Raw genomic sequence first — 24,016 nt, forward strand, 5'->3', positions numbered from 1 at the left:
ACTGGCAAATTTTATTAGCTATGAAACTCGCGCATTTGTAGCTCGAAATGAAAATTGCAAATCTCATTACGGTCTCAAATAGTACCGTTCAGGGAAATTACAATTTCGGATTTCCTTTTTATTATTTTTGAGTTTTCGCTGCCATATAATTTAATAAGTTCTCGTGGATTATAGCGATTGCTTCTGGAATTTATACCTTCCGTATTATACGTTATAGGCTTATAAGATTGCTATTATTTAAGCGTTTGGACACTTTATGTTTAAATACCTACAGGTGTGATAACTTGCAACAATGTTTGTACCAAAACTGTTAACAATATCAATTATTGTATGCAGAATATAAAATTCAGAACATAAAGAGATGAATATTATGCGTCATAACATAGTGGATTAATGCATTATGTAAAGTCTGGATTGATGGAAAGAGGCATTGTCGAAAATAACACCTTCGATTTTTATGAGCTCGATCAGACACATTAAAGAAGAAATTGACAAGACATTGATTACCAAGACAGGGTGATGAAAGAGGAAACCACTAAAGGCCAGTATACAATTAATATACTTTAATTGTACGGAATTGTATTATAGTGCGAAAGCTTTATGAGCATATGTGTTATTCTTCAGAATATAGATGAACGTTTGGTTAACATGTATAAGTAGAGAAATAACACCAACTGTTTTGCAGATATGGCAAATGCATTAAGGAGAATGCAGTGATTAAATGCAGTTTTATCAAGAACGATGTTTACACATAGTAACAGGGAAAACTAAAGAGAAATATAGTAATATCACAATGACTTCCCAAGGATATATTGCATCAAAAGAAACAAGTGTAAAACATAACTATGCTCTCTAATGCAAGTAAAGTACTCAGACATACAATTGTTAATTAAGTGTATAAGGCCTTTGGGGAATACCATTACATACAAAAAAGCGTCTAGAACCTTATCGATGCTAGTGTGGAAAAAATGTGGCTGTAAAATTAATTGTAAAAGTTGTTCGATAATAAACGTATTTGATGTACTATAATGTTAAAATAAATTAATTATTTAATATAAAATTTGTTCAATTATTTTATCTATATTAAAGCCTAAATGTACTAAAACTAAAACTCAGAATAGATGCGGCAACATTGCGACGTTTCCCGTGTCAGTATTATTTTGAATTGACTATAGTTGATATGAATCTAATATAGGCAGAAAATAAAATAATTTTTTAAAACGCTAAGAAAGATTCGAATTAAGCTACACTAACATGAAAGATTATATTTATACTTCAACAACTATTTCTCCAATATCCATGAAACCTAATAAATTCTACATGACTGAACGTTAACTATTTATATAATGAGGAAAATAATAGAGTAGACCAATAACGAGTGCTTATATTCATAGGGCAATTTTATACGAATCTATTATGTTCCAAGACATTGGCCTCGCTTCACTTTTATCTTTTGTGCCAAAGGCATCGGCTATTTTATTTTCCATTAGGTTCTTCTTTGGAGTTATATTGATTAGTAATAGATTTACGAAATTTATTAGAAGGATTTATAGACCATACAATTTTTCTTATTAGGTTATAATATGAAGTAATTATAAAGTAAATATAATAGATTAATAGGACTAGCAGTACATAATTTATAGTAAATGTTTAAAGATTCTTAAATACTATAGGGTAATAATTTTGCTGTGCTTGTGCAGCATGTGACTGTTGAAAATGTTAAAAACTCTAATATATATTCTTATTAGGTTTATATTTAAAATTATTGTGGTTTTAGTGGAACAACTTTTGATATTTTCAGATCAATAAAAATGTTTTTGAAAATTCGATAAAACTGATGGTCAAGTTCAATAAAATGTGATGAGAATTATTTTATCGTCCACTCCATATCTGAATTTCATTGATTTTCTGGCTGTTTGTAGGCTTCAGAAGAATACTGGAGAGGAGACAGTTGGTTTAATTTTAGAATTTTTTTTAAAAGTTAAAATGTATTTTGAAAGATAAATCTTTGTAAGGAAAGGGAAAATCAAAAGTTAGAGTAAATTTGGATTGTCTATATTACCTTTGAATAATAGCACCCTTGAAGGTAATATGAGTGAAGTTGAATATTGCCATTGTCTTCGAAATCTTTTCATTCTCTAGGCCATTTTTTGTTATTGATAACAAAATCACCATTGTTGAAACTAAAACTGACAATTGAGATATGACGAAGCAACATCAGCCTAAGTATCTACATGGACTTATCTAAATGCTTGATGTTTGATAAATTATATCAAATAACTCAATAATTATTAATGAAATGCGGATATTTTATATAAGAAAATGACAAAACTACAGAATTTAACGTTTAGGTTAGGTTATATAACGTTGACTCTAATAATAATAATTCTCATTTTTATCTATAGATATCGGTGATCACAATGCATGCAAGCACTAAAATTATTATAAAAGCAATAATAAGTTTTTAATAAGAAGAACATTTGTATGTGAATATAATATTCAGGATAATTAAATAAAAGTGTCAAAAAATAAAACAATATACTGTAATTTTGGTATTTTCTAAATTACCGTTATACTGATATTTACACAAATTATATGAATGTAAGAAAATCGCATTAAGGTACATTAGTAAGGTTTTTGTTTAGTTAATCTTATATTATTTTTGTATGGATTATGTTAATTTTGCGATTTATAATGCAAAATTTACATTTTATTATTAAAAAATCAGTTGATAAGCAACTTGATGCAATTGAAGGCATTTTAGTCTATATCATATATAATAGATAAAATAATATAAAACTTATAAAATCAGATATGATATACAAATTAATATGTCGTAGAAAATACACAACGTCGAAAAAAAGTCCCGATACCTTTTTGATTGCCTATAACTTTGCTCAAAGAAAAAATAAGTGAGTTTTGGTTCATAAAAGGTTTTGTTTGGTCCTTATATATTTTTTTTCGTTATGATTAAAACATTATATTGGCTAAATGGTGACCGCGATTTGCTATGCAACTTTCGGATCTTTTTAAGGCATTTTTCATGATATCCTGCAACATCTGAGGCTGAATTTGTCCTTGCTCTTCCATTTCAGGCACAAGAATATTTCAAATCATGTCTTGGTACCATTCAGCAGTACCAGTAATTAAAACAGCATGGTCATTTTCAAAAAAATAGGGACCAAAGATGTATTTAGCGTGAATACCACACCATAGAGATGTTTTCAGTGGATGCAATGATGTTTCATGAATTAATTGAGGATTCTGTGTTCCCCAAAACCGACTGTTCTTATTCTTTATTGGCGTGATCACTGAAAAGGAAATGGGCTTCATTGCTCATTATCAATTTATACGAGAACTCTTCAATTTCACCAGACAGCCTTAGGGTTGCATTACTGCACTCAACTCGTTGGTCAGGATCTCTCGGTAGCAATTTTTGAACTAATTGAATTTTGTACGGGAATATATTCAAATCAATTTTCAAAATTCACCTTAAACTGCGTGCAGAAATATATAACTGGGAACATCATCTCCGAATTGATGTTTGAGGATAATCTGCAGCCCTATCGTGCACCACAGCCACATTTTCAGCGTTACGAGACGTCCGTTGTGTTCCAGAACGAGGCCTGTCTACTGTCGTACCGTACTGTCGAAAATTGTTGTTTTGTGATGCACTGTAGGATTAGAATATGTTTGAGACAATTTCCGCTGAGTGGCAATAATGGAACGATTATTTTTAATAAATATTGTCACTATTTCTGCCTGTTCTTGTGGCATACATTTACTCATAATAAAATGTGGACGTCTACACAACACCATGGTTAAAGTGAAACTGAGTTAAACGTCACATAATCAAGATGGCGCTCAATCAAAATGGTACCTGTTATATATTATCTAACATAATACATAAATATATTCGTTTCGCAAGTAATGTCTCAAGAAATACAGTTACAAATACAGGCAATAGTTGGTATTTTCTCTTTTTCTGTTTACCTACCCGTTTATTTCGAAATAATATCGCAGCAGCGTCAGCAACAGCGGTCGCTCTAATAATAACATCGGAATTAACTTTATGGATACGACAATAAAACGAAACGTTGCTTTTTTGTGGAAATTCCGCAAATCCGGCGAAGATGCGGCCGTATTCAAAGCGCCGTAATCCTGCAGGGCTGAATTTATGTGATCTTGTAATGAGATTTAGAACCAACACTGAGAGGGGTATAGATTTGTCGATTTCGAAAGTTAGAACGTTATTATGGACTTTTTAGCAGTTGTTGACGAGATTATTTAATAGGGATGGTGCACGCAAACATTTTTGTCGTCTGAAATTTGCTGCACAAACCACTTTAATTGTGGATTATTACAATTAATATTATATTTAAGAATAATCCCTAGAAAATAAAGTTATGTGCTCTGCTGTTTTTCTCAATGTTGCACAGGATTTTGACAAAGTTTGACAATTAATTGATACTTCTGAATTAAACATGAAGTAGCATAACAGGTCCCCGGCCTACCATAGTAAAATACGTTTTGGTAAAATTAGTTTTTTTATTCAACATAATTCCCTTCAAGGGTGATACACTGACTATAGCGACCCTTCGACTTTTTCATATCATTTTTGTAGTAGGATTTCTTCTTTGCATCAAAATAGGCCTCAGTTTCGGCGATCACCTCTTCATTCATCTCTTTTCTTCCCGGCGAGCATTCTTTTGAGATCTGAAAATGGGAAATAGTCGCTAGGTGCCAGATCTGGAGGATACGGTGGATGATGAAGCAATTCGAAGCCCAATTCATGGATGTTTGTCATCGTTTTCACTGACTTGTTGCACGGTGCATTACTTTGGTGTAGCAGCACTAACTTTTTCTTCAAATGCGGCTGTTTCTCGGCGATTTCGTCCTTAAAATGGTCCAATAACGCTATGTAATAGTCGCTGTTGATGGTCCTTTCTTTTATAAGGTAGTCAATGAAAATTCCATGTGCATTCCAAAATACAGACGCCATAACATTGCCAGCCGACTGTTGCGTTTTCCCACGCTTTGGATATTGGACTTCCAAGAGATATAATGGAGCCATATTTCATCCATTGTCACATATCGACACAAAAACACGGGTTTATTATGCCTGATCATCTTCAAACACTGCTCCGAATCATCAACTCGTCGTTGTTTTCGATTCAATTCGTGAAAGATTTATAATATAATAAAATATTGGAGATTAAAGTTTGTTTGGTTAATAATAAGGTGTGAAGCTAGCATTTGATTTTAAAACAATACCTCATTGAATAGATTCATAGAATGTTGTCCCATTCTTGTACCAGAACATCTACCATGAACTGTTTCAATTTGCTGGATATAGAAATCTACACCTCAATCTCTGCTCTAAAACTCCTCATAGCACTTCAATTATGTTGAGGTCTACCTATTGTGCTGTCCAGGAAAGATGTTTGATGACTGTATGATGCTCCTCAGAAGGAAAAGTCTGAACCTGCTTTTGGCAACAATATGCTAGTCATAGTAAACAATTCGAGGACGTCAAGATATTAATACCCAGTAATCTTGAGATGTCAATGAAAGAACTAATTGATTTTTACGATATTGATGACCAATTCATAATGGAATTTACCCCAGGCTTGACTGTAGGAAGCAAACAGTTAGGATCGTAGGCTTCTTTTGGTGTTCTCCATATATAAACCTGGTCGTTTATATCAAGCAATACAAATAATGATTCATTAGACATTATGACGTTCTTCAAGCATCCAGGTTTCGTCATCGTTTTACTACTTCTTTCGCAGTTTAGCGTTGGCTTCCATTATAAGTGTCTTGCAATTTCAGCCCTTCCATGGAGGTTAGCTTCATAGAGATCCTATCATACCGTTTTTGTGGAAATAGTATTACCGCATTTAGTTTGAGTTCTTCTATTGCTTTTGCTTCACCACCTGAACCTCCATTAGAGAGCTTTATATTTTCTGCGCAACCTTACTACAACCTATCAAGAACTGATTAACTTGTAGCGAGCGATAGGGCCCTTTAGCTCACCACGAATTCACCTAGAGTAAGTTCAAAGGTTGGCAACGCTCGTGGATTGATAACCACCACGATGATTTTTCGCTCTCTTTTCTTTTCTTTACCCTTTTGTAACAGTACCACTTCCACAGCGCTGCCGTACTTCTTTTACCTAACCTAATATCCTGTTCATTAATTAATAATAACAAAATAAACCAGTTTTTATTCAGCCAGTGTTTTCAGGTCTCGTGCAAATTCCTTCCACAAAATCGTAGCGAGTGTTCGGACAAATAATCGCATCGACAGCCACACATTCCGACCGACCGACCAGACGAACATTCCTACAAACTACTGGTTTTATAGACCTTAAAAACCCTTCCATGGAAAGAACATTTGCCTCAATTAAAGAATTGGCGGTTGTTCATCAAATTAGAAAAAAATGTGTAGCCTCAATCTGTACCCAATATCCAACACTCTTTCCTATACCATTTCTACATTAAATTCTATTTTAATTTATTTATAGAACTAGTATAATTAAAATATGATATCCATAAATAAAACTATAATTAGACCACGCTGTTATTTAATAAATATAACAAAGAAATTTAAATTTAATATTAAACATAGACCGAACTCACCATACAATATGCATAATATTTTCAGAACAAAGTTGTCGAACCACAACGCATTTCAAATTTTAATAATGCCACACCACTACATGAAATATTTTACTGGATATGAAATTAATATGTTTATCAACTGGAATTAAATAAATTCTGTTTAATAGCACTAGAAATTTGATTATACCTTTCGTAAATACGAAATAAATTTATATAATATATATTATATATAATAAATTTATATATGATATTTTGCTTATTACAATATTATTGTTTTATTGATTAAGTGGGTTAGGCCCTTTTTTAATATCAACTGTTATAATATACATACAAGATGATATATAATATTTAAAAGGCATTATTAAGTGATTCATTCAAAAGGCATTAAGCCTACCGACTGGCGAGTGACCAACTTTAGAAATAATCTCAGAATACACCCGGTCTTACCCAGCCTGGTTACTGGCGTGACTGGGATCATTTTCCTTGTCGGATTTTTCACTCTTGCCTAGGACAATCACAAATATTAAACAATCACAAACATACATTTATGACCATGCCCCAGCAGGATTCGAACCCGCGACTATCGTAACAGTAGCTGGACCGTGCTCTCGCCTATACCACTGCGCCAACCAAGCCGGAATTTTATATTTTTGATATTTATTTGTTCTTATGATTAATATAATATAAATATTTTGTTTTACTTTCAGAGATCTGATTGAAAGATAATCACGAAGAGCATTTGTGCGGTAGATTGTTGGTGAGTATTTATTTTCATCCTGATGGATCTAATGCGAATTCTATTTATATTTAGTGAAATAATATTAACTTTAGGAGAATTATTATTGGTATTGCTACCAACTTATACACATAGAGAAAATAGAAATTTAACTTTATAGACAAATTTTAGATAATTTTCTCGCGATGTCTAATATCCAGATGTCACTACTTTAAACATATTACTTGTTTGAATTGCTATAGTAAGAGCCTCAAAGGAGCCACTATTTAAAAAATATGGAATGTAAAAAATCCCAAATTATCCCGATTAGGCCGGTGTAATATATGACTCAGTGTTAATTTTACCTAGTATGTATAGGATTTATACGTAGGGCTTTTGTATATATATATATATATATAAACATATACCGTTTTTTAGCTAACGAAAATTTAACTTATTTTTCACCTTGTTAATAACAGATGTGCGCTATATGTGAAAACATAGGCTAGAATATAAACCCAATATTTGTTCGAATGATACAACGCGAAAATATGAAGGTAAATGTGGCTACTCTACAAGAAGATTTGTACAGCAAAATCAATTATTTCAACCATAACATTTCAATAATGTTCAAATGTTATGGTTAACTCTGCAGAGACTAGGTGAGATAAGGTTTATAGAGTTAAGGCTTCATCATGCCATGGAACACTTAGTAACGCCGTTAAGATTGTGTTTTTTATAATGTATATATGTCACCAAGCTATCTGCTTTTTTTCTAGAATATGCTATGTAAATAATATCACAGTAATTTTGCAAAAAAATTTTTGAATATAATTTTGTTTTAAATATTTAACGTGGGCTCAGAATCCCGGTTCTCAGCATTAAGTGTACCGACTGGCCAGTGATCGACTTAGAAACCATCCCAGAAGATATCCGGTCTTACCCAGCCTGGTTACTGCCCTGACAAGGATGGTTATTCCTTGTCGGATTTTCCACTGTTGCCTATAAAGATATTTACAATTACAGTCACAAACATAATGTATATATTCATACCCCAGCATAATTCGAACCCGCGACTATGGCAACAATAGGAGAACCGTCTTGTTACCTTAACTTACTGCACCAACGAAATCAGCTTTAAATATATTTGTTAAACCCTTATAGTATAATATATTATAGTTTTCAGGATAAAATGTTCATATTTTTAGTCATATTTCTGGATTTAAGAAGTTATTATAATGATAACAGTATAATCATAACAATATATTATAAAGTATAATATATATAGGGTTGTTTAAATCTGTAAGTACCAACTTCCTGAAAGAGTTCTCGTATCTAGTTTATTAAAACTCAATTGTTCCATATTTAGTATCGGTACATATTGAATAAGTCAGAAATGCTATATAGAAAAGTTTATTTTATGCTGAAAAATATCAGTCATCCAATTTGATAGTTAAGTTGTTTTACAATTGTGTACATCGATCAATGGCAAAATACATGTAAACACCTAATAAGAGATCAATTGAAAAGTCCCCGGCCTACCGTAGTAAAACACTATTTTTGGCAAAATTAGTTTTTTTCAACATAATTCCCTTCAAGGGTGACACTGACTATAGCAATCCTCCAACTTTTGGCTAACATTTTTGTAGTACGATTTGTCCTTTGCTTCAAAATAGGCCTCAGTTTCGGCGATCACCTCTTCATTCGACGAAAATTTCTTCCCAGCGAGCATTCTTTTGAGATCTAAAAACAGGAAATAGACCCTGGGGGCCAGATCTGGAGCATACGGTGGATGAAGAAGCAATTGGAAGCCAAATTCATAGATTTTTGCCATCGTTTGACTGACTTGTGACATGGTGCATTGTCTTGGTGAAGCAAACGGTCCAATAATACTATGTAATAATCGCTGTTGATGGTCCTTCCTTTTCCAAGGTTGTCAATGAAAATTATTCCATGTGCATTCCAAAATACAGACGCCATAAGCTTGACAGCCGACTGTTACGTATTCCAACGCTTTGGAGCGTGTTCATCGTGCACTCGGATGACTGTCGATTGGATTTCAGCGTGAAATGATGCAGCCATTGTCACATATCGACGCAAATCTCGAGTTTATTACGTTTGATCATCTTCAAAATCTTCTCCGAATCATTAACCCGTCGTTGTTTTTGGTCAAAAGTGAGTTCGTGCGGTACCCACTTTGCGCAGAGCTTTCTCATACACAAATATTCGTGAATGATATGATATACACGTTCAGTTGATATCTTTAGAGTGTCTGCTATTTCATTCAATTTCAATTTACGATCATTCAAAATCATTTTGTGGATTTTTTAAAGGTTTTTGTCGGTAACAACCTATTTTGGGCGTCCACTGCGTTCACCATCTTCGGTGCTCATTTCACCACGTATAAACTTAGCATACCAATACTTGATGGTTAATTTTCCTGCGGCTGTGTCCAGAAACTCGGCATCAAGCCAAGTTTTTGATTCGACTGTATTTTTCCCTTCAAAAAGCACTATTTTATGAACATGCGAAATTTCTTTTTATCAATTTTTTTCACAATAACAAAAGTTGCTTTACTCAAAATGCTATAATTCATAAACTAATTATCCGATAGCTGTCAAATTTATACACGCATCTTTTGAGGGTTAGGGCTAACTAAAATATATATGGATTTAAATCAAGTAGCGCCATCTATATGCCAGAGAGGGGACTTTTCAATTGACCTGTTACTTAGTACGTATCTCAGTAGTATACATCTAAAATAAAAAATATATACATTTCCATAAATTACAAACATCACATTTTGTATATCGAAAACTAATCGATTTTTTGACATCATAGAGACATCCAGATGTCCAAAACATATCCTGCTTTTCTTTTTTATAGGCGCTGTAAACCCAACATTCAGTTTTCCTGCACCTCATTAAATTGTTCATCGTTTAGTACCGAAGAATCTGACACGGACCGTAAAACAATAATATAATTTGATTGATTACAACGTTAAAACTTATATTTCCGAATTTTAATTGTTTTTGATCTAAAGCGAAATTAATTTCGAAACGACTTGATCGGTAAACGAACTTTGGCGTTATTTAAATTGTTTTTGACTTAATATTCTCTCCCTGTTAAAGGTAAAGGTTTGAGCTCACTCCGAGCTATGTCCCGAAATTACATTATGTTTACTTTTTGTGAATATTTTAATATTAACTTATATAATTTACATTCTTTGATTACCATTATTTCGTTCTTTAAGTCTTCGAGGTTTTTAAAAATGTTATATGGCAAAACATAAGGAATATAGGATTAATGAATAAATTATTGGTTTGTTAAATTACTTATGTGTTCCTTATGGTAGTGTAGATAAAACAGGCATCATAAGATTGTTCTGTTTTAAAGTTATTCAAATAACTGGAATAAATTTGGGGTGGCCAGTGTAGTTATAACTTTTTTAAATATTTTTATATACCGTGCACAAATAACTAAATAATTGAAGGTAACTTAGTGTCACGACAACTGTATAAAGAGTATTAATCAAATAAAAATAAAATAATATGTGAAAATGAGTTTTTAATAGTGCACTCTCACGCATTGTTGTCATACAAATTTATCCTAATAATATATTTTACTATTATTAGAAGTCATATTTAACCTTTACACTTAGTTCTTGTGTCTTTCGGTACAGTGTTTCCTTGTAAATAAATTTTGAATATCATCGTATTTCTCCTTAGTTTATTTTGTTACTACTTGTATACATCATTCTTGATAAAACTAGATTTAATCGCTCCATTATACCTAATAATTAGCCGTATTGTTGGTATTATTTCCTTTCACACACATTTTAACCAATTTCTCATGTTCATTCTCATATTCTGAACAATTACACACATATCTGTGCACACAAATCTTTCACACTCTACCAGAATATTTCCTACAGTTATAGCTTTTTCCACTTTTTCATCCCCTGTCTTGTAAATAGTCAGCATTGAATCATAATCCCACATTCAGAAAGTTTCATTCCAGTGAATAACTAAGCTGTTAATTTCCATTCTATCTAACATGTGTTCACGGTTCTATCATATGTCAATTTCTTCTTCAATGTGCCGAGTTCATCAAAACCAAAGGGGTTATTAACCATTGCTTTTTCCATCAGGGAGAACAATATATATGCAGTGAATTATTAATAAATTTCATGACTAATAAAATTTAGTCAAATGTTATACCAACCTTTACCTTTTTCCATCAATTCTTGTTGTTTTAACACTATATTTATTATCATGTTGCCATGAGTGACCATTGTATAAATTAGTCCATGCTAAAATATTCATTTCATATCTAAATTCGAAAGAAGAGACAATAAAAAAGGTCCAGTTGGGTCCAAACGTCATGGTAATAATAAAATGTGTAATAATTTTAGATTTTGCTTACCCTGGGCTAGAATGTTTTTAAATATTTTTTCATATCAAAATTGTGACGCAAAATTTCACAGAATAGATTTTTTGTTTGGCACAAAAGAATAGATATTTATGAGTACTTATACACTTATTTAAACCACATTTGACTTTATAGTTAAACTTGTTTGTAGTTCAGCTCCGGACTTTTTTAAAATTAAATTAACTGAGTTTTAAACCTCTTACTGACCGTATATATTATATCTAGGTCCTTAACTAAAATATCCCGACGTAAACTTCAGAGACAATAGAGTCCTTATCTCTGCGGTCGTCGATTAACCGTTTTTGAACAGTTTTCGCAGCAAATCTCGTTTCGACGACGAAGTAAACCCGGACCGAGATAATTAATATGCTTCGTGCATGGCTACGTTTAACTAAAACGGTAGATGGTTTTTGTCTTTTTAATGATCCAGTAATTAGTGTAATTTCCCTTTTACTGTGGGAAGGTTTGCACGCGCTAATACGTACTTTTTGGGAATAAATGAGTAATTCGGTAGAAGTAAATGAGATGATAGAGGAGATACATTTATGTAATTATTTTAAATGTATTGAATTATGTCATACTTTCGTTCAGTTTGTTTATTATAGAGTCCGAAGGACGTCCTCCTGCTATTCCGATAGACGCTGGTTCGAATACTGATTTTTAAGTTGGTTACTCGCCAGTCGGTAGGCTTAATGCCGAGGACCGTGGTTCAGAGCTCATATTAAACAGTCCATATAAACTCTAGTTGGTTAAAAGGAGACTTATTATCTACTACAAATCGAACAGAAGCTCAACAGCTATAAACTAAATAATTCGCGTCAGTACTGAAGCAATTATTAGTGCTTTAAAAATCTGCGACAGCATTAAATTACATGGTGATTGGCGACGTTGGAAGTTATCATTTATGGTGAGTAGTATAATGTAGTGTAGTTTCAGGTTTAGCCCACGGGCAAAATGCTTTCAAGAAAAATATGGAGAAAACTCTAACCTTATTCCTAACATTATATTTGATGTTATGATAATATAACAAAAAAAACAAATATTATTCAAACCGTGGAAACTTAATAATCTTGAGGAAAGTTAGGTAAATTGTAAGCAATTCTTTCTTTCCAATTTTTGGAATTTGACTTGGATGATTGGGAAATATGATAAATGAGCATTAGTAACCGTGCTCGGTATCCTTAAACCTCACCAGAGCCTTTGAAAAAGTGGAGCACGATGGTCTATCTTTCAAGACACTGCGTTTTGCTATATCAAATATATAGCTAAATATAAATGCTAAATTAATTTATAAAGAAACCCAAGCGATACTTTTCCTGAGAAGATGGCACTCCTAGTATCTGAGTTCATAAACTCAATAATCGAAATACCCATAAATGGAATTTCCACCACCACTCGTACTTTAACAGTATAACGATTGAAAATTAAGGAAAGTCTCTTAAAAAACAACAAAAACCAATGAAACCATTAAATACAAGGATAATGATGTACCCCCGCCATATGGTCAAGACTTAATGCCATTATTTAAATTTATTTTGTTTTCTATTATATTATTCGATACATTTTATAAGCAGCATCAATTTCTCAACAATAACAATTAACCTAAGAACAACTAAAAGCAATGGAATGAACAAGAACAAAATAAATATGGGAATTCGGCGAGGTATAAAAATAAAATTGTTTTCATCTCTGGCGCTTAAACAATCCCTTCCGATTTTACAAGTATTCGCCAATATGCACAAATCACTCCGAGAAAATGGTGCTGCTGGCGTAGTGTCACACGAGCACAAATTATGAAGTTGACAACAATGCAGTCGTAAATCCTAAACCCGTACAATATTTCTGTACATCGTCGTATATCTTACACCATTGTTCAGTTAGTGAAGACCTAGAGAGATAAACTAAAAAATATTTGCTTGTTATACGATGGTTGTGGTTTCGAGGGTTCTCCGCTTGACAATCAAATACGATTCTCAGTTAAAAAGTGATATTATTTCTCTATGCAATCTCCCTTGGCTACTCTATATTTTTTTCAGGGTTTCTCCAACATCAATGTTCCTTCCTCGAAGTCACTGCTGCTAAGAAATATTTTTAATTCTTCTTCAAATTAGGTCTGTTTTCGCGAAGTTGGCAATCAGCCGGTCAAGAGGTTTGTAGTAATAGTGACCTCTTAGGATCCGTTGGTATACAACATTTTTCTTTAGATAAAACCTAATAATTTTCTTCAAAATAGTAGAAATGGGAAATAATCCGTATGGTGAAATGAGTCATTTTGATTTACTTAATTCTATAATTAGTTAGTCGCGCATTTATTTCCACCAATAACATTGGCTAGTGAGATTTTATTGATAACTAAGTATATTAACAGCTCAACTAAAAAAACCCCGGTCTGACAAATAGGCGACGGCGCCACTATAATTAAATCCATATGTTTTTTAGTGTTAGCCCTAACCCTCAAAAGATAAGTGTATATATTTGAGAGCTGTCGGTTCATTAGTTTGTGAATTATAGCATTTTGAGTGAAGCAACTTTTGTTATTGCAAAAAAAATGGATAAAAGGGAATTTCGCGTGTTGATAAAATATTACTTTTTGAAATTAAAAAATGCAGTTGAAGCAAAAACTTGGCTTGATGCCGAGTTTCCGGACACTGCCCTAGGAAAATCAACCATCAAGGATTGGTATGCTAAGTTTAGACGTGGTGAAATGAGCACCGAAGACAGTGATAGCAGTGGACGCCCAAAAGAGGTTGTTACCGACGAGAACATTAAAAAAATCCACAAAATGATTTTGAATGACCATAAATTAAAAATGAATCAAATAGCAGAACTCTAAAGATATCAACTGAACGTGTACATCATATCATTAACGTCCGAATCATCAATCATCATCAAACATGTCTCCATCATTTACACTCTGAAGTCCATTCGACAGTCATCCGAGTGAACTGCACACGATGAACCTTTCCAAAGCGTGGAAAAACGCAACAGTCGGCTGGCAAGTTTATGGCCTATGTATTTTGGGATGCGCATGGAATAATTTTCATTGACTACCTTGAAAAAGGAAGAACCATCAACAGCGACTATTACATAGCGTTATTAGACCGTTTGAAGGACGAAATCGACAAAAAACGGCCGCATTTGAAGAAAAAGAAAGTACTGCTTCACCAAGGCAATGCACCGTATCACAACTCAGGGAAAACGATGGCAATAATCCATGAATTGGGCTTCGAGTTGCTTTCTCATTCGCCGTATTCTCCAGATCTGGCTCCCAGCGACTATTTCCTGTTCTCAGATCTCAAAAGTATGCTCGCTGGGAAGAAATTCTCGTCGAATAAAGAGGTGATCGCCGAAACTGAGGCCTATTTTGAATCAAAGGGCAAATCGTACTACAAAAATAGTATCGAAAAGTTGAAGGGTTGCTATAATCAGTGTATCACCCTTGAAGGGAATTATGTTGAATAAAAAAATCCAATTTTGCCAAAAAAACGTGTTTTACTATGGTACGCCGGGGACTTTTCAATTGACCTGTTACAGTTGATTTAAATTTTGTACTTTAATTTTTTGTAGTTCAACAATCACATCTGTTAAATTATTTAAAAGTTCTTTAAAATAGGTGAAATCTTGTTAGTATACCTGATGATATAAATACAAGTTTAATGAAATCTAACAGGTAGATTGTATCAGAATGTTTATCGAAATTAACTTTTATTTATAATGGCAAAATAAGTAATCAAAATATCTCAGCGTTCATGTTTATAAACTTTTGTCATGATTTTGATAACGGGTAAATTCTGCAGGGAAAAATATTGATGGTCTTCAAAGAGATTCAAAATGTAAGGCTTTTATTAGAGTATTGGACTTCTTGAGAGGCTGAGTAATATTTAACAGTTTAATTATGGTTGGGTGGCATTAATTGAAACCTTAGTGGGTGTTAGTAATAATGCTTATTCGAAATACTATTCAACAATAAGTCTAATATTTTTAATTTTCTTTTTAATTTCAATTTCATTAGATTACACAATTCGTATGTTTTTATTTCTTATTTCCTGAGTGTTGTTCACTAAGCTCTATCGCTTCCACGTTGCTATGACTTACTAATCATATCTCATATGTTAAGACGAAATCTTGGATAACTTCGTAAATAAATTTGATTTTTAGCTCATCGTATAGTTCTTCGTTGGCTAGTTACACATAAGTGTTGATAATTAATCGAAAAACTTTGTTTCGGCAGCGTTCGAATGCCAGTTAGTTTGATGTTTAACGATACTCCATATTTTCACTAATAGGTCCAAATTTCTTATAGCTTCTTATAGTCAATATCTTTGATCTTGGATTAAGGAGTATCTTCTGACTAACTACCACAGTGGTTTGATTTTGTGTCTGATGCTCTTTGCTTTTTTCTAACGTTACATTATTTTACTATTATAAATATTTATAACTAATTAATGTACGAAGTTTGTCTTAACTTTTGCATTTGATTTGGTTTTGAACATTTCTTGTATAAATATAATTTAGATCTCTATCTCTTTCTCTCGTCTTTGTCTCGGATCTCTAGAAGTGTACATATCTAATACTTATTTTTACTAAATCCTATTACCGATTATATATGAATATTCTAAATCCTATAGGCTTTTATCTATTAAATATTTTAATGGCATATATTTAAAATACATTAATTTAAAGGATGCATTAAATTACTGAAAATATACCTAAATATAAGAAGTAAAATATCTCTAAATCCCAATTTTTATATAGTTAAATTAATTTTTACCGTAAAATATCTGATAAAAGATTTTTCTGAATAGAATCGTCCTCTTTATTTTAAATATCGAAATATTAAGATCTGCAAATCTACCACTTGATATCGATTGATACTCCACAAGTGAATATCCTCAACCTTACAAAGAAAGCAAAAAACTTCGGAGACATTTCCTAATACTTGTAGGGGATTGAAAATATATTAGAGAGGATTCAAAGCTTTGAAGTTCTTCTGAGCGGCTTTTTTATAAGAAGGCGCATTTTTATTGTTTATCTTTTAACTGAAACAGATGGATTTATAATTCTCCAGCGAAAGGTAAACGTTTAGTGAATGATGAAAGGGTTTGTATATCCAAGACAGAGTAGTTTGTTAATTAGTCAAATATCATCAGGTGTATTACGTTTAACATAGATTTATTGTCTTTTCGTGTAGTTAATAATACTTGTTGAAAATAACGTTTGCTACACAATAAGAATAATATGAAAATATGATTTTCCGACTAACTAAAAATTTTTATTTACAGTTACTTAAAACTAGGTACTTATCTAGGAATACTTGGTCTTGGTCTTTACCATAGAGTAATAGAGATAAAACTCTGTAGGTGACAGCCGAAAATTTTACTTTGCCCAATATCCAAATCTGAACTAAAAGCACACGTATAAAATATTTCGCTGTGAAAACAATTGATTCGTTCTTTGATAAAGTTTGCCACGCAGGTGCGGCACGTGACAATCCTGACGTCACGTTAAATTGAAAAATAAAATTTAGATAAAAGCAATTTAATTTCTGAAATTAAATCATTAAATGAAATCCAATGAATGAAATAAATTGGATCCGGAAAAATATGTATATATGTATAAAATATAAATATTATATGTATAAAATACTAAGCAAAGAACTTTGGAACAAATTATAATTACATCTTCAATCTTTTCCGTTTTTCATATTTGTTTAGTGTCATCAATTAGAGACCTATCAGAGTTTTGTGTTTTTGTTGTCTTATACTGAAAGCAAACTTTGAGTCTTTGCCTGTCAAAATTCTGTTTGCCCAAAAGTATATACCTTACCTTATTATTGAATAAAATAAAATAAAAGTTAGTAACACTTTTCAGTATTCTTAGCATTTAGTGTACTTCACTACACCTACTGAACATCACATGGCTTCGTTCTCTTGAGTTTGCGTTCAAGTTTAGTGTTGACCAAGAGTTTTGCCTCATACCTTGTTGCGAATCTCTTAATTTACTCTATAATACTTGGACTTTGAAGGTCTTGGTGAACTGTTATTATAGTATCTAGATGCATCCACAATACTTATCAGCACATGAAAATACTCTGAATACTTGTGTTCTGAAAGATTTGTGTTATGTTAATAGTATTTTTGTCAGAATATTCCTATTATATAAGTTTAATATTTGCTTGTACAACGGCAACTTATTAAGTACAGATAATTTGGATAGTTTTTCAAACAATACATCTTATAAAAATTTTAATTCGAATTCTTTTCTTTTCTCCTTTATGTGCTCTTTCTAACTAAAAGTATTATTAGGTTATTAGCATTGTTACGCTTGCGTATTACCCATATTTATTGATATATGAACAGTTTGGTTATACTCCCGTTTATTTTTGTTCTTCTACGTATATCTTGCTTTACTCATTTACATTATTAATTGCATGTTACAGTTTTCTTGTTGCTTTTTCGATATTGTTTTCAATAGCATATATCGCGGTATCATCAGCAAAATGTAGCTATTGTAAGATATTCTATTGGTGATAAGTCACTTTTATAGTATAAGTAAAGAACAGCGCCAGAGGGACTGCCCTAGGGTACCTCTACTTGTCTAAAAACGATAAGTAATACATACATGGTTGTATAAAATCAAGAAAGGAACAAATAAAAAAACAAGTTACAATATAAAGACCCATCGGTCAACATATCGGTTTCATCTATCCCTGACAGTTAGCTTTGCACTACTGACATGGAAGCAGTGTTGCCAAAATGCAGCCCTATATACCGTATTATATGGTGTTCATATTATTTTGTCTATGCACAGTGATTAACATATATTCATTCATATTTAATTTAAACGTTTTATATCCATTAAATTAATTAATAATTTGTATTAAAATACCAATGGAGAACGTGGTATTTTTAAAAGCCAAAAGATAAGTAATTCAATTAACCGAAATAAAACAGAATTTAAATTTAAATGCGGGTTTTAATTAAGCTCTGTTTCAGGTCGGTCATTTTTCTTTCATGTCAGAGCATATAATCGCTTCGTCGTCAAGAATGAAGTGATATAGCAATATTTGCAATTCTTCTTTCAACGTTGTTAATTTTAATATAAATTGGAATTCTGTTGAATAGCCCTACGTAATATTGTACGAAGCAAATGTTTCAATATTTTATATATATTCAAGTAAATTTTGTTTTATACATATCTAATTTAATAATTTTATTGTAGAAAAACTATAATATATTCAAAGCTTTTTTAGTAATGCGTTATGGATATTTGTGACATCGAAAGAGTTAGTTCGAGTTTTAGTTCGGTTTGGCTTTGACATACAACAAAATTCTAATCTAAATAAAATAATAGAACAAAAATGATATGAAATTTAATTTATTTTAACATTATAGTACATCTAATACATATATTATCGAAGGACTTAAAACTACAATTAAGAATACAGGTATAATAGTTTGTAGGTTAAATTTGTTTTCATTACATTGAACTCTTTTCCACACCACCCATGAGGTAGAGTTTCTAGGCGCGTTTTTTATGTAGTTAATACCACTGGAGGCCTAATCCACCTAGTTAACAATTGTATATCTGAGAAACGTATTTTACTTTCATTTGAGAGCATATTTACATTTTTAAGTTTAGTTCTTGTTTCCTTCGATGGTTTGGTTACTTGTTAAGTTATCTTGGTATCACTGTATATTTTACTTCTTCTGCTACTATCAGTGTACACCGTTCTTCATAAAATTTGGCATTGAATTCTGTCTAATCCATTTACTATATCTACAAAACAGTTCCTAATGTTCATGTTTAATTTAGAAGAATTAATAATATAATCATATCTGGGCACACAAATCTTTCACGCCCTGCAATATAATTTTCTACAGTTATATTCATCTAATTATGTACATACCTTTAGTTGTTTCCACTCTCATCACTCCGTCTCAGGAATTTCCAGCATTACACAGCATTATCACATATCCTGATAGTTTCATTCAGTCATTTTCACTTTCCGACTCACTGTCCAATTCATTCACTAAACTGTTTGTTCCTAATCTGTCTAAAACATGTTCACGAATTTACCATTTATCAATTATTTCCTCTGTATGTCTTATCGAGTTCATACAAACCGAAGGAGTTATATAGTATAGTATCCAAACAGTTTCATGGAATATCTTTCTCGACCAGCAATATATTTGCAATTAATTATTAATAAATATAATGACTAACAAAACCTAATCGAATGCTATTGTAACTTTTACTTTTTTCCATCAATTTTTGTTGTCTTCACACTTTTTTTGTTACTGCCTTACCAAGAGTGCCACAATGAACCATTTTGAAATATTTAAGTTTCATCAAGATACACAAATTCAAATAGTTTATCCTCCTTGGTCTTATTTTATGAATTTAAAAATTTAGTTCTTTTAAGGCAATGTCTGGATCTTCCAAGGTTTTCTTTACACCATTTAAACCCTGTGCTTTGTAAGAGTGTATGAAAGATGTTTTACATCCCTCAAAAAGCTGCATGTCCCTAACTCTTTTATGTATATTTTGCAGACAGATAATTTTCTCTAAAATAATTTTATTAAATTATATTTATATAGATAAAATAGTTTTTTACTTACTGTTCTACAGATATGTATATATATTATGTATATGATGACCAGCGAGACACAGATATTGATAACAGTGGTGCTGGTATGTCACAATTCCATTCCGTGGTGCCTAAATAATGAAGCGGATTGGTTGAGGTTGCAACGACTTCGTGCACATCAAACACAAGAACAGTAAGTACAACAAAATGAAATTGAGCGATTCCGCAGATCTAGTATTCCTGTGATCCAGGAGCGAACTTTATCTACTGGGTTATTTGGTGCCGGTGGAAAAGTGAATGTTGTCAAAATTGATCTCACCACCAGAGCCATTAGTTTCTAGGATGAGGTATGATTCTAATCACTTGTTGGCCAACATTCAAAAATATAAACTTTATTTTCAAATGACGTACTTTGTCGCAACGCATATCGTCCAGAACAGTTGCTGCTGTAAAAGGTGATATTCTACAAACTTTCTTTGGTAACATTTAAATTTATATCGGAAAAAAATTAACAAAATCTTAAAGAATTCCAGATTAGGACAAATTTACATTACGGCAACTGTGGCTCACAATCGAACAGTAAATATAATTGTCCAAGAATCCCAAACGTTTCTTTGTCAGAACGACAACTTAGTAAAAGTATTTAAAATAGCATTGGATACGACGACCCTTTAGGCCACCACAAATTCACCAACAACAGCCATCAAAGTTTGGCAACGCCGGTGGATTGGTACCATGCAGTTCCAGGCTATAAAAGACCATCACGACAACGTCTCGCTCTCTTTTCTTTTCTCCATCCCCTTGTAATAGTACCACTTCCACAGCGCTACCGTACTTCCTCTACCTAACCTAATATCCTTTCAATGCTCCTGTCGACCACATGTATCATTTAACATTGAAATAAACAGTATTTCTTCAACCAGTGTTTTCAGTTCTCGTGCAAATTCCTTCCAAAAATTGTAGTGAGTGTGCTGATAAATAATCTCAGCGGCAGCCACACATTTCGGCCGACTGACCGGGCCGACGAACATTCCTACATATATATATATATATATATATATATATATATATATATATATATATATATATATATATAATTGAAATCATAGTTTCAGTGAATTTTTGTAAAACCCAACATTTAAATTTCTATCCCGGACCGTATGACGAACAAAAAAAAGTGTCCTGCAGTAAAATGCCCTTTATATTACCGCCATTTACTTTTTCGCCGTTGCAAAAGTATCGGATAGCTTTTATCATGCAAATCCATGCATTCAGTTACGATTGCCATGCATCCGCCGCAAAAGATGGGAAATATGATTTCCAGAAGCTCTAAATACGGAAAATATTATCCATTTACAGTATCGCTATGCTAAAATCAATGCAATAAAGGACCCTCCTGCATTATTCATGCTTTCAAATGTGACTCTCCCTGTGAAATTTGTATTGTACTTAGTTGCATAACGATCAAGCATAAGCGTTTTATGTATATCCGTCTGCGGTGAAATCATTTTATTATTTATTAATAATTTTATGAGTTCTATAATAGAATGTATGGAATAGGTTATCTTTTGTTTAAAATAAACGTAAGTTTAGAATAATGTTATAAAATGATAGTAAATGTATCTTTATTAATCGATTTACTTCTAATATCATAATATTAAAAACAACGTTCTTGATGAAGCCATACTTTGGATTTGGAAAAGATCTAGAAATCCACTAGAGCTAAATTACGAGAGTAGGACAGAATATGTTATCAGTATACTGGAAAATGTAACTGTGTTCTAGGGCTTCCGTAAAAGGAGCAACACATGGCTCTTATTGACTTGTTGGTTTGAATTTAGAACGAAAATTATAACCAGTGACCTTTTGATAGGATATCATTGATATTAATGATCATAGCTGATATTTTAATTTACATCATTGAAGTTCTCCTATATTAAAGTTGCCAAGAATATAGATATTTTATAATGATATGTGTTAAGTCTAGTTAAGAATAATGATAATAAATCTACTTAAATGATTATCTTTCTCTCGACTACTTTTCAACAAGGTAAAACTTCTGAGCTCCTTAAACAACCACTATATTTAGGCATATAAAATATTAGCGACAGTAAATATACTTGCTGTATAGTATGTATTAGTCACTTTTAAAATGCAGATGCAGATTTTATTGGTTAAATATAAGTAGCAATGTGAGGAACTGTTAATTTCGATTGTTTTGATGCTTATTGATGTATAATAGCGATATTCCCTTTAATATTATTGATTTATTCAGTGTATAATTTGTCAATGTGTTATCACAAATTGTAAATAATTATGTGAAATATTTTGGTTAACATATAGTGTACCAATTTATTTCAATAATCATTCATATTCAATAATAATATCTTTGTATTGTTTTATAATCTTGCATAATTATATACAAATTATAATTCATTAATGCCATAATATATTAGGCATATATATTACACAAAACATATTGTTTATACTATCGACCAACTTCAAAAGAATATTTTAGTACTAAATATATCATATTTTATATTATATATCAATATTATAATATATTCTAAGAATTAATTAATTAATTCTGTCGAATCCTTGTCAAATTGCTTTTGTTTATACCAAATAAGTTAGTTAATGCATTCCTTCTGACAACTTATTCTCTCAACGCATTTCGGTCATATTTCTAAGACAAAAAGTAAATAATGCATTTTTTCTTCTTGTTTCTTTTTCTTAAGTTGTGAAAATTAAAGTGTCATATAGTTTGTTTTTAATTACAACAGAAATATGTACTATAAACTATAAACATATAATGTAAAATCTCTTAATTGTTTAAAAAAGTTTTATAAAAATATTAGAGGTAAATATTTACAATCACATAACAGAATTAAATTAATAATTCAGAATGGGTTTATTATAAAATAAGATCCTACAATATGATTTCTTCGAAACAAGTATATTTATGAAACTAAGAATGGTTTTCAATTTATGACAATAACAATAATACATTTTTTAATAATAAAATAATAAGTACAGTCTGCGACAATATTAACTTATTTAGGTTAACTATTACTGAAGACAATTTTAAATTACTATACATTATATATAGAATAAATGTTTTAAAATATTAAGTTGATAAATAATTATAATGTATATATATATATATATATATATATATATATATATGTATATATATATATATATATATATATATATATATATATATATATATATATATATATATATAGTTCACATGTACTCAATATTAAAAAAAAAACTTTTAAACCATTTTAAATTATCCGAGTTATAAGTTTGGTTTAAGTTGTTTTTTAACTTTAAAATCACTTAAATATTATAAGAGGTCTAAAACATATATTATCGCAAGCTCAGTAATGTAGTTCAGAAGAAATAATTGAAATCAGCGAAATAGTTGTCATTGTTGTTTATAGATTATAGTGTAGTTGTTTAAGTATTCATCACTACTTTGTGTTAAACTAGAATATTTTATGGCAAATTATTACTATAGTATATTCAAAGTTTTTTTGTATATGCGTCATCAATATATTTGATGTATTGCCCGTCACAATGTGAAGATTCGTTTTAGAATCAGACAATATTTTCCTTCTCATTTTATTCCAGTTAAAAAGAGACACAATG

General features: G+C 31.4%; 1 protein-coding gene across 3 annotated transcripts in view; it reads left to right on the forward strand.

Moving 5' to 3' along the window:
• gogo (thrombospondin-1 like protein golden goal) overlaps positions 1-24,016 on the forward strand; it is a 233,600-nt gene that overhangs the window by 79,600 nt on the left and 129,984 nt on the right. For all 3 annotated transcript variants that reach the window (XM_076396946.1, XM_076396947.1, XM_076396948.1), the window contains exon 3: positions 7,331-7,380. The gene's annotated coding sequence lies outside the window, so the exon portion shown is untranslated. The remainder of the gene's footprint in view (positions 1-7,330; positions 7,381-24,016) is intronic.

The sequence above is a fragment of the Rhynchophorus ferrugineus genome, unplaced genomic scaffold, assembly GCF_030347505.1.
Source record: "Rhynchophorus ferrugineus isolate W39M unplaced genomic scaffold, kcgeb_rfMv2 rfM2, whole genome shotgun sequence".
Classification (NCBI taxonomy): domain Eukaryota; kingdom Metazoa; phylum Arthropoda; class Insecta; order Coleoptera; family Curculionidae; genus Rhynchophorus; species Rhynchophorus ferrugineus.